Here is a 15,329-nt window from a genome sequence, read left to right on the forward strand (position 1 = left end):
AGTGATGTCACAGTACAGGGATAATACACAGTGATGTCACAGTACAGGGATAATACACAGTGATGTCACAGTACAGGGATAATACACAGTGATGTCACAGTACAGGGATAATACGCAGTGATGTCACAGTACAGGGATAATACACAGTGATGTCACAGTACAGGGATAATACACAGTGATTTCACAGTACAGGAACAAGATACTTGGCGATGTCACAGTGCAGGGTTAAAATTCAGTGTAATGTTGCAGTACACGGTAAATATGCTAAAACTGTGATGTAATTGTGCATTGCCGGTTGTGGGTAGTAGGGAATGGCAGGGACCAGGGCACAGTATTTATACTTTTACCTGTCTAACCAATAGCAAGAGCATAGCTGGAAATCACAGGGCCCCAATGCAAAAATTTGCCCTGGGCCACCCTACCCCCAACAACCCTCTTCCATGACCCAGGCCTTGGCCTTGGCCGCTCAAAGATATGAGGGGGAGATTTATCATTGCCTTCCTGACATTTTATTGGATGAAATTGTGCACCGAAATTTTGCGCAATTTCAAAATAGAGAACTTTAGCTAAAATGACTTTGAGATACAGTGATTTATTCTTGACTATGCAGTGGATGAGATTTATTAACTACCTCTTTTTAAAAAGACATAAAAATATTGCGCAAACGTCAACAAAAATGCAAATTCATACCACCTCAGCCTTTCCTTAGAAAAATGACATTCTATAGCAAGTTCTGAGGTGATTTTTAATTTGTGCAACATTTATCAAAGCCTTGCGCTGTTTTAATAAATTTGGCGCACATCCACAGCCAAAAACATAGCAAAAAAGAACCTGTCCAGTGAAAAGTTGCCCAGTTGCCCATGGCAACCAATCAGATCGCTTACTTCATTTTTAACAAGGCCTCTGCAAAATGAAAGAAGCGATCTGATTGGTTGTTCTGGTCCCCACAGGGTGAAATGTATCAATATGTATCTGTGTGCAGCCACTTTTTTTGCTGTGTTTTTGACTTATGTGCGCCAAATTCATCACAATGGTGCAAGACTTTGGTAAATTTTGCACAAATGAAACACCACCGAAGAACTTGGATGTAGGATGTCATTTTTCTAAGGAAAGGCAAAGGTGGTATAAATTTGCGTAAATTTATTTTTTGTTTGTTTGTTTGTGTATTTATAATGTTTGCGCCATATATTTGTGCCTTTTTAAAAGATGCAGTTAATAAATCTCGTCCACTGAATAGCCAAGATTGAAGCACTGCATTTCCCTGTCCCTTTTGCTAAAGTTGTCTATTTTGATTGTGCGCAAAATTTCAGCCAATAAAATGTCAGGAAGGCAATGATAAATCACCCCCATATTGATAAATCTTCCCCATAGTCACTACAGCACTGATGGGGCACAGTCAGGAGAATACACACTGATATAAATTACTCACAGGGAACGTCTTCTCTGTAGACTTTTCTTCTTTATCTGAACCAGACCTGATGCCTGAACATCATTGGCTCCTCACTTTCATCCATCCACATCAGCGCCCCATAAGCATGTCCCCATCCATCCACACTAGCTCCCATAAGCATGTCCCCCATCTATCCACATCAGCCCCCCAATTAGCATGTCCCCCATCCATCCACACCAGCCCCCATAAGCATGTCCCCATCCATCCACACCTGCCCCCCCAATTAAAATGTCCCTTATCCATCCACACCAGCCCCCCAATTAGCATGTCTCCATCCATCCACATCAGCTCCCCAATTAGCATGTCCCCATCCATCCACACCAGCCCCCCGATTAGCATGTCTCCATCCATCCACATCAGCTCCCCAATTAGCATGTCCCCATCCATCCACACCAGCCCCCCGATTAGCATGTCTCCATCCATCCACATCAGCTCCCCAATTAGCATGTCCCCCATCCATCCACACCAGCCCCCCAATTAGCATGTCTCCATCCACATCAGCTCCCCAATTAGCATGTCCCCCATCCATCCACACCAGCCCCCCAATTAGCATGTCTCCATCCATGCACATCAGCTCCCTAATTAGCATGTCCCCATCGATCCACTCCAGCCCCCCAATTAGCATGTCCCAATTAGCATGACCCCGTCCATCCACTCCAGACCCCAATTAACATGTCCCCATCCATCCACTCCAACTCCCAATTAGGATGTCCCCATCTATCCACACCAGCCCCCAATTAGGATTTCCCCATCTATCCACACCAGCCCCCAAATTAGCACCTAGTAGGGAAAAGGTAAAAGGAGGACGACAGTGCCTCCCAAGGCACCAGTGTCCCAACAAGGACAGGGAAAGGTCGGCTCTTCAATATGGCCGCTGATCTGGTCACAGAAGTAATGTGCATATCACCCCAGTGGGGTACCAACAGTCTTGTGGAAGCGAACTGCTAGGCCCAAAGGTAGAATGGGTAAGAAGGAAAGAACCTTCTCCCATGTAGAAATTGACAGGGAAAAAAAAATTTTTTGCGGGCACTGCTCTTGGTTCCAGAAATGTCAAGCCAGATGCTGAAGGATGGTTGAATTGCTATATAGCACTAAGTTTATAAATAAATAAATAAAAACCAATGACACATTTCGGAGGTACAGTCCTCCATCCTCAGATGCCAACGTTTTTTTTTTTTTTTTGGTCAATTTCTTCATGTCCCCAATTAGCACGTCCAGCATCCATCCACACCAGTCCCCCAATTAGTATACAAAAAAAGAGGATTGCAGCAGCACACATTGGTCAAAAAATTGAGGCTCTTAGCGCACTTTTTGATCAAAATGTGTCCCCCATCCACCACGCGGAGGGGGCCTCATTTAGGATGGGACCCTAGCACAAATTCTGAGCCTAACACTCAAATATCCACTCACCTCTGCTGGGCATATAGCCTCAGACTGGGTGACATGCTGGATCCATAAACAATTTAAAACACCACCTGTGAGAAAGGGGGAGGGGTGCATAGCTAAAGAGGGTGCCATTTCCCCCTGAGTTATACAAACAGCAAAAAGAGAAATAGCCAGCACAACAACCTAATACATTGGTGCATGCTACACCCCAATTAGCATGTCCCCATCCACACCGGTCCCCCAATTATCATGTCCCCATCTATCCACACCAGTCCCCCAATTAGCATGTCCCCATCCATCCACACCAGCCCCCCAATAAGCATGACCCCTATCCATCCATGCCAGCCCCCCAATTAGCATGTCCTCACCCCATCTATCCAAACCAGCCCCCCCAATTAGCATGTCCTCACCCCATCTATCCACATCAGCCCCCCCAATTAGCATGTCCCCATCCATCCACACCAGCCCCCCAATAAGCATGTCCCCTATCCATCCACACCAGCCCCCCAATTAGCATGTCCCCACCCCATCTATCCACACCAGCCCCCCCAATAAGCATGTCCCCTATCGATCCACACCAGCCCCCAATTAGCATGTCCCCATCCATCCACACCAGCCCCCCAATTAGCATGTCCCCACCCCATCTATCCACACCAGCCCCCCAATAAGCATGTCCCCTATCGATCCACACCAGCCCCCCAATTAGCATGTCCCCACCCCATCTATCTACACTAGCCCCCCAATTAGCATGTCCCCTATCCATCCACACCAGCCCCAATTAGCATGTCCAAACCCCATCTATCCACACCAGCCCCCCAATTAGCCTGTGCCCCATCCTTCCACACACTGTCCCTGATCCCTCCAAAACAGTGATTCCCAACCAGAGAGCCAAAGGCTGTCCAGGAGTGCTGGGAATTATAGTTTTTCAACAGCTGTAGGCATCCTGGTTGGGAAACACTGCTCCATTTAGTTACCCTCTCCTCAGCATGCCCTCCATCCCTCCACACAGTCTCCCCCATACCTCCACACCAGCATTTCCCAACCAGGGTGCCTCCAGCTGCTGCAAAGCTACAACTCCAAGCATGCTTGGATAGCCTTCCTTAAATAAACTAGTTCCTGATTTCGTTTTCTGGTTGGAGACCCAGCCTTTAGCTGTTGCAAAACTTCAACTCTCAGCATGCCCGGACAGCCGAAGGCTGTCCGGGCATGCTGAGAGTTGTAGTTTTTCAACAGCTGGAGGCACCCTGGTTGGGAAACACTGACTTAGCCTAAGGGGTTCACTATGGCACATTTCCTACTACTATAAGAAGAGACGTAACAATATACACAGCTCAGAATGACATAAAAGAAGACTTTGTAAATAATAATATTTTCTCGTCATTTTTACCCGTTCTAGACCCCAATGATAAGTATAGGCCGACAGAACGGAGCTTATAAACAACACTGTACTATAGACATCACTGTCAAGTCCGGAGCAAGCCCGTTTTATTCAAAAACTCCTACAAACATCATTCTTAGGCTTTGAGGCTGTCACCAAGTGAAAAAAAAATTGAGATTTTATATTCACCCAAACAGACCCTTCCAGAAAAATGTCTCTTTGGGATTTCACTTGTCAGCGACAGAATGGCGGTATAGTGTTTCATATTTACAAGCCTACGTTGCAGGTAAGTTTTAGTGACATCGTAAATTCATTGGCAAGACATATTTCTCGAGCGCCCGCTTACTCTGCAAACGTTATTGTGTTATAGATTGTTGCTTCTCGCCAAGGTGGCATTTGATAGATTAATGGCGCCCATTAAAATCTTACATTTTGTCTTGATTCATTTTTGTTTATGTCTAAGAATTTGTTTTTCTCAGTAAAGACCATAAAACGTCTGCAGGTACCATGAAGCTGCCAATCAGGAAATCTCGCAGTGAGTAAATAGTCGGTGACTAAATGCCCGGTGTGTCTACGGGGCATTCTGTCATGAATAAAAAGTGTATAGAAAATGTTTATGGAACTTTAAAATCTATAGCATTATAAGGCCAAGTAAAGTTTGTATAATTCCACCCAGCGTCAGGAAGTCACGAAGCGCGAAGCATATAGAGCGCCAATGTGCTGCTACCAAGCGAATAATAAGGAAAGAAGCTCTACATAGAAGTAAAACCAAAAACTTACCTTTTATCCAGACATAGTGAGGAGTCGGGAGCTCAGAGGCACAAATCTGGCGCCAGCCCTTTGGTTAACACATGGTTAATCAGAAGGTAATGAAGCCGCTATCAACTGGGGATCTATTGTGGTAAACCAGGGTCCATCAGGTGTAAATGAGGTCACAAGGACAGTGCAGCATATTCTGGGGTATTCCTAAAGCTCGGTTCACACCAAGGTTTTGTCTCTGTTAGGGTGGGTCCACACGACGTCTCTGTCCCTGGTAAAGTGTACCGGTCATTAGCAAAAACTTTTTATATAATTGCGGTATCCCGGTACCGGATTGCATACCGTACCTAGTGTGGTGGTCCCCAAAGTCAGAGTTACTACGCTCAGGTTGGGTCCCTCAGGTGGGACAGCCCCTAGTCGCCTCTCTTTTTTTCTAATTATATAGGGGGAGATTTATCAAAACCTGTTCAGAGGCAAAGTTGCCCAGTTGTCCATAGCAACCAATGAGCTCACTTCTTACATTCTTAACAAGGCATATGAAAAATGAAAGAAGAAATCTGATTGGTTGCTATGGGAAACTGGGCAACGTTACCTCTGCACAAGTTTTGATAAATCTCCCCCATAGTGGGCATAGGTGTATATGTTTAATAATATGTGTATTTAAGATAATGTATAGAGTACTTACCTTGTTAGCGTTGCGGGACCTTCGGTCATGTGACTATGTTAAATCCTCTGTGGTGGCCCGATACCGTATTACATACCGTACCTAGTGTAGAGGTCCCCAATACCTCTTATGCCCTATCCAACGGGGATAAGCTGTCTGATCTTGGGGACCCCGTGATCTTGGGGCCGGTAGCAGCAGTGTCTGGAACATGGAAGCTTGGAGCTTGCTTGTTCATGACGCCACGCCCCCTCCATTCATGTCTTTGGGAGGGGGCGTGGCGGCTACGTAGTAGCCGTCACGCCTCCTCCCATAGACATGAATGGAGGGAGCATGGAGGTTGTAGTTGCCAGTCATCCGGCACAGAGCGGTGTTTACTCATTGATGACTAGGGTGCATGGATGACTAGAGTGCTGCACCGGAGATTGCGGGGATCCCCATCAGCGGGACCCCCGCAATCAGACATCTTATCCCCCATCCTTTGGATAAGTGATAAGATGTTTTTAAGCAGAGTACCCCTTTATAGACTTCCAAAATCCCCATGTACATGTTCTAAAAGGTAATAAGGATCAACATTATTATGTTAAAGAGCTGCTAGAATAGTAGAGACTGTGATCATGTTTGTGCCTCCACTGAACACCTTCTTGTGACAATGTTATGACTACAACTGTCTGCAGTGGTTGGGTCTGTGCTCAGTCAGTGCCCAGAGGAAGGGGGGGGGGGGGTGATCGCTTCCAATTAGAATCTTTTTTTAGCTTAAGAAGCAATTGCATGATCCTGTGGAGAACAGAATTACAGAGACTATTGAGAACAGAATTTTTTTCAGAACGCTGGAAATATTCCAAAGAGAAATTAAGGCTATTTTTTAAGACTGGCGTTTTATACACAGTCTTAAACTGAAGTTTTTTACAGTAAAATGTGCCAAATTTATGAATCACTTATAATAAATATGGCAAAAAAAAAAACTAATCTATGCCTGCTATGAGCCGGCATAGATTTGCGCTACAGTTTGCGCCATATAAATCTCTTTAAGTCATAAATCTTTCGGCAACTCGCTGGCCCCATCCCAAAAGTGGAGTAGGTCGTTTAATAAAGTCTACCATAGTCATTTATGTCAGTAATGATGTATCATACAACAGTATTATAAGGGGCCTATTTAATTCTTTGTGTAAATATTTCCTGTTATTGAGACTTAGAAATACTTAGCTAGGCACTATCAATGTCCTACAGATGCACACATTCTTGTGGTTCCTCCAGAAGCTTTAAAGGGGTTCTCCACCATAAGGTGATTTTAGTACGTACCTGGCAGACAGTAATGGACATGCTTAGGAAGGATCTACGCTTGTCTTGGGGCTAAATGGCTATGTTGTGAGATTACCATAACACTGTGGCTAGCTTTTTGTTTGTTCCATCAAACTACAAGTCCCAGGATTCCTTATTTGTAAGTGTGAGGTCACTTTTCTCCCTCTCACACATCAGTAACCTTACCCATTGAAACACACCTGTGATCTCTTCCATGCAATAGACCAGTATTTTCTAATCAGCATGTTTCCAGAATGATCTCCTTCCCACACAGTGGTTGCTCCACCTATTAAAGCAGTCAGGCTCCCTGTCATCACCTCACTAGTGATGTAATGCCTCAGACCGCACTGCACCCTGGGAAAACCTGAGACGACACAAATTTTTTAGGCTGTTAAAAATAAACATTGGGGTAAAATTTGAAGGAATGGGGGGGGGGGGAGGCTAACTGAGCATGGCCGACTCTGATGCTCTGAAGGAGAGCTCTGCTTATTCACAGGCTCTACCCCAGCTGTATAGGAATATAGACCGGCTAAGACACTAAAACGAGGACGGGACGTGGATGGGACTATGTACAGAAGAACTTGCAATAAGCCTTAAAAAAACAGCCCATTTAAATTTACAGAAATGTACCTGCCGGCGATCTGTGGTTGAAGCCTTGGTGTACAAGGGCGAGGGCGTGTTGCCATGATGCTGGTGGGGACTCCGTCGGGAGATGCGAGGGGCTACTCTCCTTTGCCCGCTGTACTCTGTGGATCCCGAGCGGAGACCGTCCTCTCCACACTGCAGAGTCTGCCTCCGGAAGCAGACGGAGGAGCTGCTGAGACTCGGGGACGCACTGACATCATCCCAGAGAGTCGGAGGGTGCCCCATGTAGGAATTGAGCCAGTAGTTGCGGTGCAGACACTGGATAACGCGGTAAGGACATACTCGGCAGTGGTGTCAGCAGAAAGCATGAAGGGAGGCCGCCTGGAGAAGAATGGAGACCCCATGGACAATAAAAATTGCCTGCTGACTGGAGATGCTGAGCGCAGGGGGAATGGGGGGGAATCCCTGGCCACTTGATTTAATGCTTTTTGATCATCTAGGCTGTATTGAAAGGGTGTGTGGCACCCCTAAAGCCCATCATTAGCCTCAATTTAAGCTCCGATAGCTTTTAGTCCAGCAGGACAAGCAGCTGTTAAATTAAGCCTTTTATTCAACTCCCCATCACCAAAGAAGTCCTCTTTGGGAGCAACACAGTTAGACTCCCTAGCCACTGTTTAAATATTACCCATTGGGATGAGAGAGCCTGACCCAATGGCTCCTGTTTCTGAGATCTCAATGAGACAAATGTTGGCCGAATTACAAACTTCTTTTTCAACAATATTGCAAAACGCAGTAACTAAAATACAACATGAAATCCATGAATTGAGTTCCTGCCCGGCACATATTGAAAACAGAATGGAGGAGATTGAGTCACACCAGAATAAAATAGTATACTCTGTTGAAAACTTAAAGGGATATTCAAGGAAAAAAGGTTTGCTATGGGGATTTGCTTCTACTCTGGACAGTTCCCGAGACAGAGGTGTCATCAGAGGAGCACTTAGACAGAAAAGAACAACTCAACTTCAGCAGCTCATAAGTACTGAAAGGATTAACACATTTTAACATACGTAATTTGCAATTTAACTTTCTGGAGCCAGTTGATTATTCATATTATATATATATATATATATATATATATATATATATATATAAATAAATAAATAAAGTTTTTTTCCTAGATAACACCTTTAACTTAGCTCTGAAAAAAATTTAATTAAATCACTATTGGTGAGCAAACGAACCAGGACCATTTCTTGCTAAACAGGTTGATAAATCAATTATTCATCCTTCTAAAATAACTATACCATATATACTCGAGTATTAGCTGTTCCGAATATAAACCGAGGCCCCTAATTTCACCCCAAAAACCCAGGAAAAGTTATTGACTTGACTATAAGCCTAGGGTAGGAAATACATCATCCCCCCCCTGTCATCATCCAAACCCCCGTCATTAACACCCCCGTCATCATCACCCTCGTCATCATCCCCCTCGTCATCTTCCCCCTCGTCATCTTCCCCCTCGTCATCTTCCCCCTCGTCATCTTCCCCCTCGTCATCTTCCCCCTCGTCATCTTCCCCCTCGTCATCATCCCCCTCGTCATCATCCCCCTCGTCATCATCCCCCTCGTCATCATCTCCCCCTTCATCACCGCGTGTCAATCCCTTCACCATCATCCAGACCCCCCTTTTGTTTTCTACTCACCTCCCCAGTTGTTGCTTTCTCGTTGGGAAGGAAGGGTGAGCTGGTCCGGCCCGTCCATCTTCCGCCATCTATGCTGCAGGGAACGTCCGGTGGGGAGGGTTAGTCGTTCCGGGCTGTCCATCTTCACCAGGAGGCCCTCTTCTCCGCTGCGGGCTGGCCACGGACTAGTGACGTTGCATTGACGACGGGCAGGGACGTCTGTGTGCAGCAGACGTCCATGACGTCCCTGCGCATGAACGTCTCTGCGCAGTGGCGTCAGTGCAGCATCACTAGTTCGGGGCTGGCCCGGAGCAGAGAAGAGGGCCTCCCGGTGAAGATGGACATAACGGAACGATTAACCCTCCCCACCGGACGGTCCCTGCAGCTAAGATGGCCGAAGATGGACGGCCCGGACCATCCCCTCACAGCTTAGCCAGAAGCGTTTTTTTTGTTCACTCGAGTATAAGCCAAGGGGGGGGGGGGGGGGGGGGTTTCATCATGAAAAATTGTGCTGAAAAACTCGGCTTATACTCGAGTATATACGATATCTTCTTTTTTGTCTAGCATAAACTTACCCTCTCTTATGGATTCTCAGAAAGAAAGAAGTAAATACTTTTAAATACAGATCTTAAATTATATGCCAAATACTAGCAGGAAGGTTGGGAGAAATTCTCCCCTTATTGATAGCTACAGACCAAGTTGGTTTTGTCCCGGAGCAACAGTCCCTGGATGGGACTAGGCGAATTTTGAATGTTATAACAAGAGCAAAAAAAAAAAAAAAAACGGCCGGATGCCTTCTCTGCTGTTAGCCTTAGACACGGAGAAGGCATTTGACCGAATACATTGGGGTTACTTGGAGATGGTTTGGGGGAAATTCGGTATCCCCTTGGAGATGCTGAGAGGTATTATGGCTCTCTATCAATCACCCTCAAAAAAGGTATTCCTGGGAGGTGCAATATCTAGATCTTTTTCCATCTCTAATGGGACACGCCATGGATGACCCTTTTTCCCAACCATTTTTGCCCTTGCAATGGAGCCCCTAGCACGGCTATCCAGGACTCTCCAGGGATAAGGGGTATTCCTATAGGCCCTACAGACCATAGAATTGGTGTGTTCGCCGACGATGTGATCCTTACCATGTCTGACCCCAGGTTTTCCCTTGAATCAGCAAAGGATTTATTATATCAATTTAGCAACATTAGTTATTATAAACTGAATTTATCTAAGACAATAGCACTTTCTATTTTCTTGCATCCGAAAGATAAGACTGAGCTTGAGGATAGATATGCTTTCTTATGGGCTGACGAATGCCTTACTTATTTAGGTATTAAATTAACTACCTCACCATCCCGAACAGTCATAATTAAAGGTGTATTCCAGGATCAAAGCTTTTATCCCCTTTTGGGTCTCTGAGACTGGAGACATGACGTAAAGTCACGTCCCCCCCCCCCCCCTCTGTGACGGCACACCACGCCCCCTCCATCCTCCATTCATGTCAATGGGAGGGGGCAGAACAGCTGTTACACCCACTCCCATAGACATGAATGGAGGGAGCGGGATGTGACTTCACGGGGGGGGGGGGGGGGGGGTTACGTCATGTCTCCAGTCTCAGACGCTACGTCATGTCTCCAGTTTCAGAAACCTGGTGGGGCACCGCGTACCTCGCGCCACGCCTATCCCACCGTCAGTGGCTTTGAATAAAAGCCTTTTTTGCAGTCATGAAAGCCTGCAAATTTCAGGTAAAAATATTGCTATACCCACCACCTGCACACAGTACAAAGGCTGTGTGCAGGTTATTGCGCCAAGATTTCATGACAGTTGCGCTTTAAAATGGGTAGAGGCATCGTTGCATATGAATAAAGACCCATCACTTAAAACAGCTCTTTGGGTTTTATCCATTCGGGGAAAACCACCCCCTACAACTAGCCCGACCGCAGCAGCAATTATGGAGGTATGGCAAGAAACTATTATTAAACTCTGGAATTCATTAAATATGAGAAGGTGCCAATAGAGGTTATTCAATATTTACTCCCTGAATCTAATTTTTCGGAGTGGGAGAAAAATGGGATTAAAGTCCTGTGGTACATCAGTTATGAAACCACCTTACTTCTATTTAACGTAATATGTGCAAAATATATCATTCCTAACAGGGATTTTTACAAATTTTTACATTTATGTTATCTAATTTCAATGTTCAAATATATGGGGAAATCCCGGGTTTCTCAATATGAGTCCCTTTTTGCTAACCCTGGTAAAGGTTGGATATCATTATCATACAAAGCTTTACAAACCATATTCCAGACATTAACATTTAAATTCTGAGATGATTGGATAAAAGAACTTGGGTCTGATGTAATCTCCAGAACTTTGGATCCCATCACACTCTCTTCCTACAAAACTATCACACTGTGTCTCCCACTTTGAGATTTCTCGTAAATGATTTTACCGGTGATACTTTACTCCAGTGCGTAAGACAAAATTTGGCCTTGGATCTTCATCCTTGTGTTGGAGATGTGGAATCAAACAGGGTGGGGGAGCTGTAGGGTTATCTCTGAGTTAAGACAGAGTTTTTTTTTTTTTTACTTCTAAATAAAATGATAGAGAACCCACCTTGGGGGCCAGGGGTAGCCCTATTATCACTAGGATTAGACAGATTACCACTCTCAAAGCAAATAATTATTTTTCATGTCATTTCTATCACTCGTATAGCCATAGCTAAAAGATGGAAGTCTGTAGAAATCCCTAACCTAAAAGAGATAATTAACTCACTTATATGTGTACACAATGGAGACACTTAGACTGCGGAAAATAGCCAACCCGATTAAATAAAAAAATAGCAATGCATATATGGGAACAACTCAACGGTGAACTGGATGAATTAATTGTAGAGGGAGAAGGAGGGAAGGATGATGAGTGAGGAAGTTGGGTTGGATCGACTGAAACAGAACCTCAATCCCCTACGTTACTACATGTGTAGGATTTAGTGTAGAGGATATGAAATTATTAGAATAAATAGAAGGAGAGGAAATAGGTTGGAAATAAGTAATTTCTCTTCCTTTTCCTTTTTTCTTTTCTCTTTTTTTCTTCTTTTTTCTTTTTTTCTTTGCTATTTATTATTTATGATGATTGTGAAGTAATATTAACACTAATAAAGCATTTAAAAAATAAAATAAAAAAATCACAGAAGAATTGCGAAACGACCATGAAACACAGGTATAGACGCTATATTATGAACTACACTAACTTAACATCCCCTGTAGCATAGTCTAATGAAATCCTGGAATACCCTTTAAAATGGTCAGTGGGTGGTACAAGATTCCATTTTTCTTAAAGGGGTATTCAAGGCAAAAATATTTTATCCCCTATGCAAAGGATAGGGGATAAGGTGTCTGATCGCGGGGGGTCCCGCTGCTGAGACCCCCTGCGATCTCCCTGCAGCACCCACATTCTATGCAGGTGCTGAATCTCCAGTTTCGGAAACCTACGGGTTTCCGGGACTCGGGACGTGACGTCACGCCACGCCCCCTCCATTCATGTCTATGGGAGGGGGCATGATAGTCGTCACGCCCCCTCCCATAGACATGAATGGAGGGGGCATGGCGTCGCGTCACGTCCCCAGTCCCGGAAACCCGGAGGTTTCCAAAACTGGAGACTCAGCACCTGCATAGAATGTGCAGGGAGATCGCAGGGGGTCTCAGCAGCGGGCCCCCCGCGATCAGACACCTCATCCCCTATCCTTTGGATAGGGGATAAAATATTTTTGCCCGGAATACCCCTTTAAACAAGATCTCAAGAACTCAATCGTACTAACCCTCTGGAGATGCTTTACAAATGTATGTTCCTAAACCTGTATCTATAGTGATCTGATCAAACCTTCTAGACTAAGATAGAGGACATAGTTATTGTCTAAAATAATCCATATTAAAGGGGTATTCCAGGCAAAACCTTTTTTTTATATATATCAACTGGCTCCGGAACGTTAAACAGATTTGTAAATTACTTCTATTAAAAAATCTTAATCCTTCCAATAGTTATTAGCTTCTGAAGTTTTCTGTCTAAATGCTCAATGATGATGTCACGTCCCGGGAGCTGTGCATGATGGGAAAATATCCCCATAGGAACTGCACAGCTCCCGGGACGTGAGTCATCAGAGAGCAGTTAGACAGAAAACAGCAACTCAACTTCAGAAGCTAATAACTATTGGAAGGATTAAGATTTCTTTAATAGAAGTAATTTACAAATCTGTTTAACTTTCCGGAGCCAGTTGATATCTAAAAAAAAAAGTTTTGGCCTGGAATACCCCTTTAATATCTTACTAAAACCAAGAGGAAGGTACAATTGAAAGATTTCTGTGGCTACAACTAGTTCTGGCTGCAAAAGCAAAGATCCTTCCTCGATTTTACACTGGGTACCCAAAGTTTTTCAGATTTGAAGAACTGTAAGGACATCAGGATTTCACATTTTTGTAATTATATTAGCAATAACACTTTCAGTTTTCCACCTACAGACCCATGTGAGGACTTGTTTTTTGCAAAACCAAATTGTCTTTGAATTCACATCAATCATGATATCACCAAATCTATGGTAAAACAAAAAAAATAGATATTTGTTGGGGGAAATTGAAGAAAAAAAACACTGTTTTTCAACTTTTAAGAGCTTCCGTTTCTACGCAGTGCCGTTTTTTTTTTTTTTTTTTGTAAAAATGATCTTATCTTTATTCTGTCCATACAATTAAAATGATACCTAATTTATATCTTTTTTTTTTGTTTTACTCTAGTTTTTATGGGTACCAAATTTGTTTTGATGGGACTTTTTGATTACTTTTTGTTCATTTTTATTCTGGTATATGAAGTCACCAAAAATATACTTTGGTATTTTTTTACATTCATGCCAGTGACCATGTAGTTTCATTAACATTATATTTTAATAGTTCAAACATTTACGCACACGCCTCAACACCACATATGTTTATGTTTATTTGTGTTTCATTTTTTTTTTAATTTGAATTAAAGGGGTGATTCTATCATTTATTACAGAAAAGGTTAAATTACCTTTGTTTTACTATTTGTTAGTCCCCGTAGTGGACAATTACCTGCAATCTTCCGATCGAATCGGCGCTCCATTAGTACAGGTTGCTGAGGCACCAATCGGACAGATCTGTGCTCTCAGCTGATCGAAATCCCGCTTTTGCATTGCAGTGGTCCTGATCAGCTTCTTGAGCCAACTGGGAGCGGGATCAAAACTGATGGTAGATTTGATCCCGTTCCTTTGAATGTGATAGTTCACATTTATCCGGTACCACAATTTGGACGCCAGATCACCATGTATGCCACATAGTATCGGACGGAGGAATGCTTCTTGCAGCATTCCCCCATCCGGCCTGCAGTAAAAATGGTCGTCGGATCCTAGGCAACTGATGTCAACTGTTACACTTTGCCTCAGTTGTCGGATCAGTTATGGCTAGTTTTAAGCTGGGCTAAGGGGCTACTCCACTGTTCCAGCGTTTGAAACATCTCGTTCCGAATGCTGGGTGCGGGCTGTGGGGGTCGTGATGTCACGGCCATGCCCCTCGTGACAGCACATCATGCCCCCTCAATCACGCCCCCTCAATGCAAGTCTATGGGAGGGGGCGTGGTGGCTGCCACACCCCCTCCTATAGACTTGCATTGAGGGGGCATAGTGTGGCATCACGAGAAGCATGGCTGTGACGTCACGACCCCCACAGCCCAAACCCCAGCATGTGAAACAAAATGTTCCGAACAACGGGGCAGTGGAATAGTCCTTTAACTGAGTCGGATTATGGGATATATATGAATCCTGGTTTACTAGTTCAGATGTAACAGAGATGATTTAATTATTTAAGGGTTTTTTCTTGGACCTTACAGTGTCCTAACCGCCAACACCCATACCGATTAAGAATGGACCCAGAAGGCCCCATTAACCGTTAGGCTCTCTAGTTGTGTATTGGGAGAACACTTGAAATAAAGATCATTGTAGTAGCTTTCTCTGCAGGCCTAGGTAAAGTCAACCACAATGCAATGTGCCGGATGACAGACTTGTCTCTGCAACATCTGTATGAAATTGAAATTTCATTCTATGTTATGAAAATGAATACAGAGAATTTCTT

General features: G+C 44.1%; 1 long non-coding RNA gene across 1 annotated transcript in view; it reads right to left on the minus strand.

Annotated features, from left to right (window-relative positions):
* Positions 1-5,458, minus strand: part of LOC130297749 (uncharacterized) — an 85,836-nt gene extending 80,378 nt beyond the window's left edge. Inside the window, exon 1 of the long non-coding RNA XR_008849671.1 lies at positions 5,321-5,458. This is a non-coding gene — a long non-coding RNA (uncharacterized LOC130297749). The remainder of the gene's footprint in view (positions 1-5,320) is intronic.
* Positions 5,459-15,329: the final 9,871 nt, after the last annotated feature.

The sequence above is a fragment of the Hyla sarda genome, chromosome 13 (assembly GCF_029499605.1).
Source record: "Hyla sarda isolate aHylSar1 chromosome 13, aHylSar1.hap1, whole genome shotgun sequence".
NCBI classification, from domain to species: domain Eukaryota; kingdom Metazoa; phylum Chordata; class Amphibia; order Anura; family Hylidae; genus Hyla; species Hyla sarda.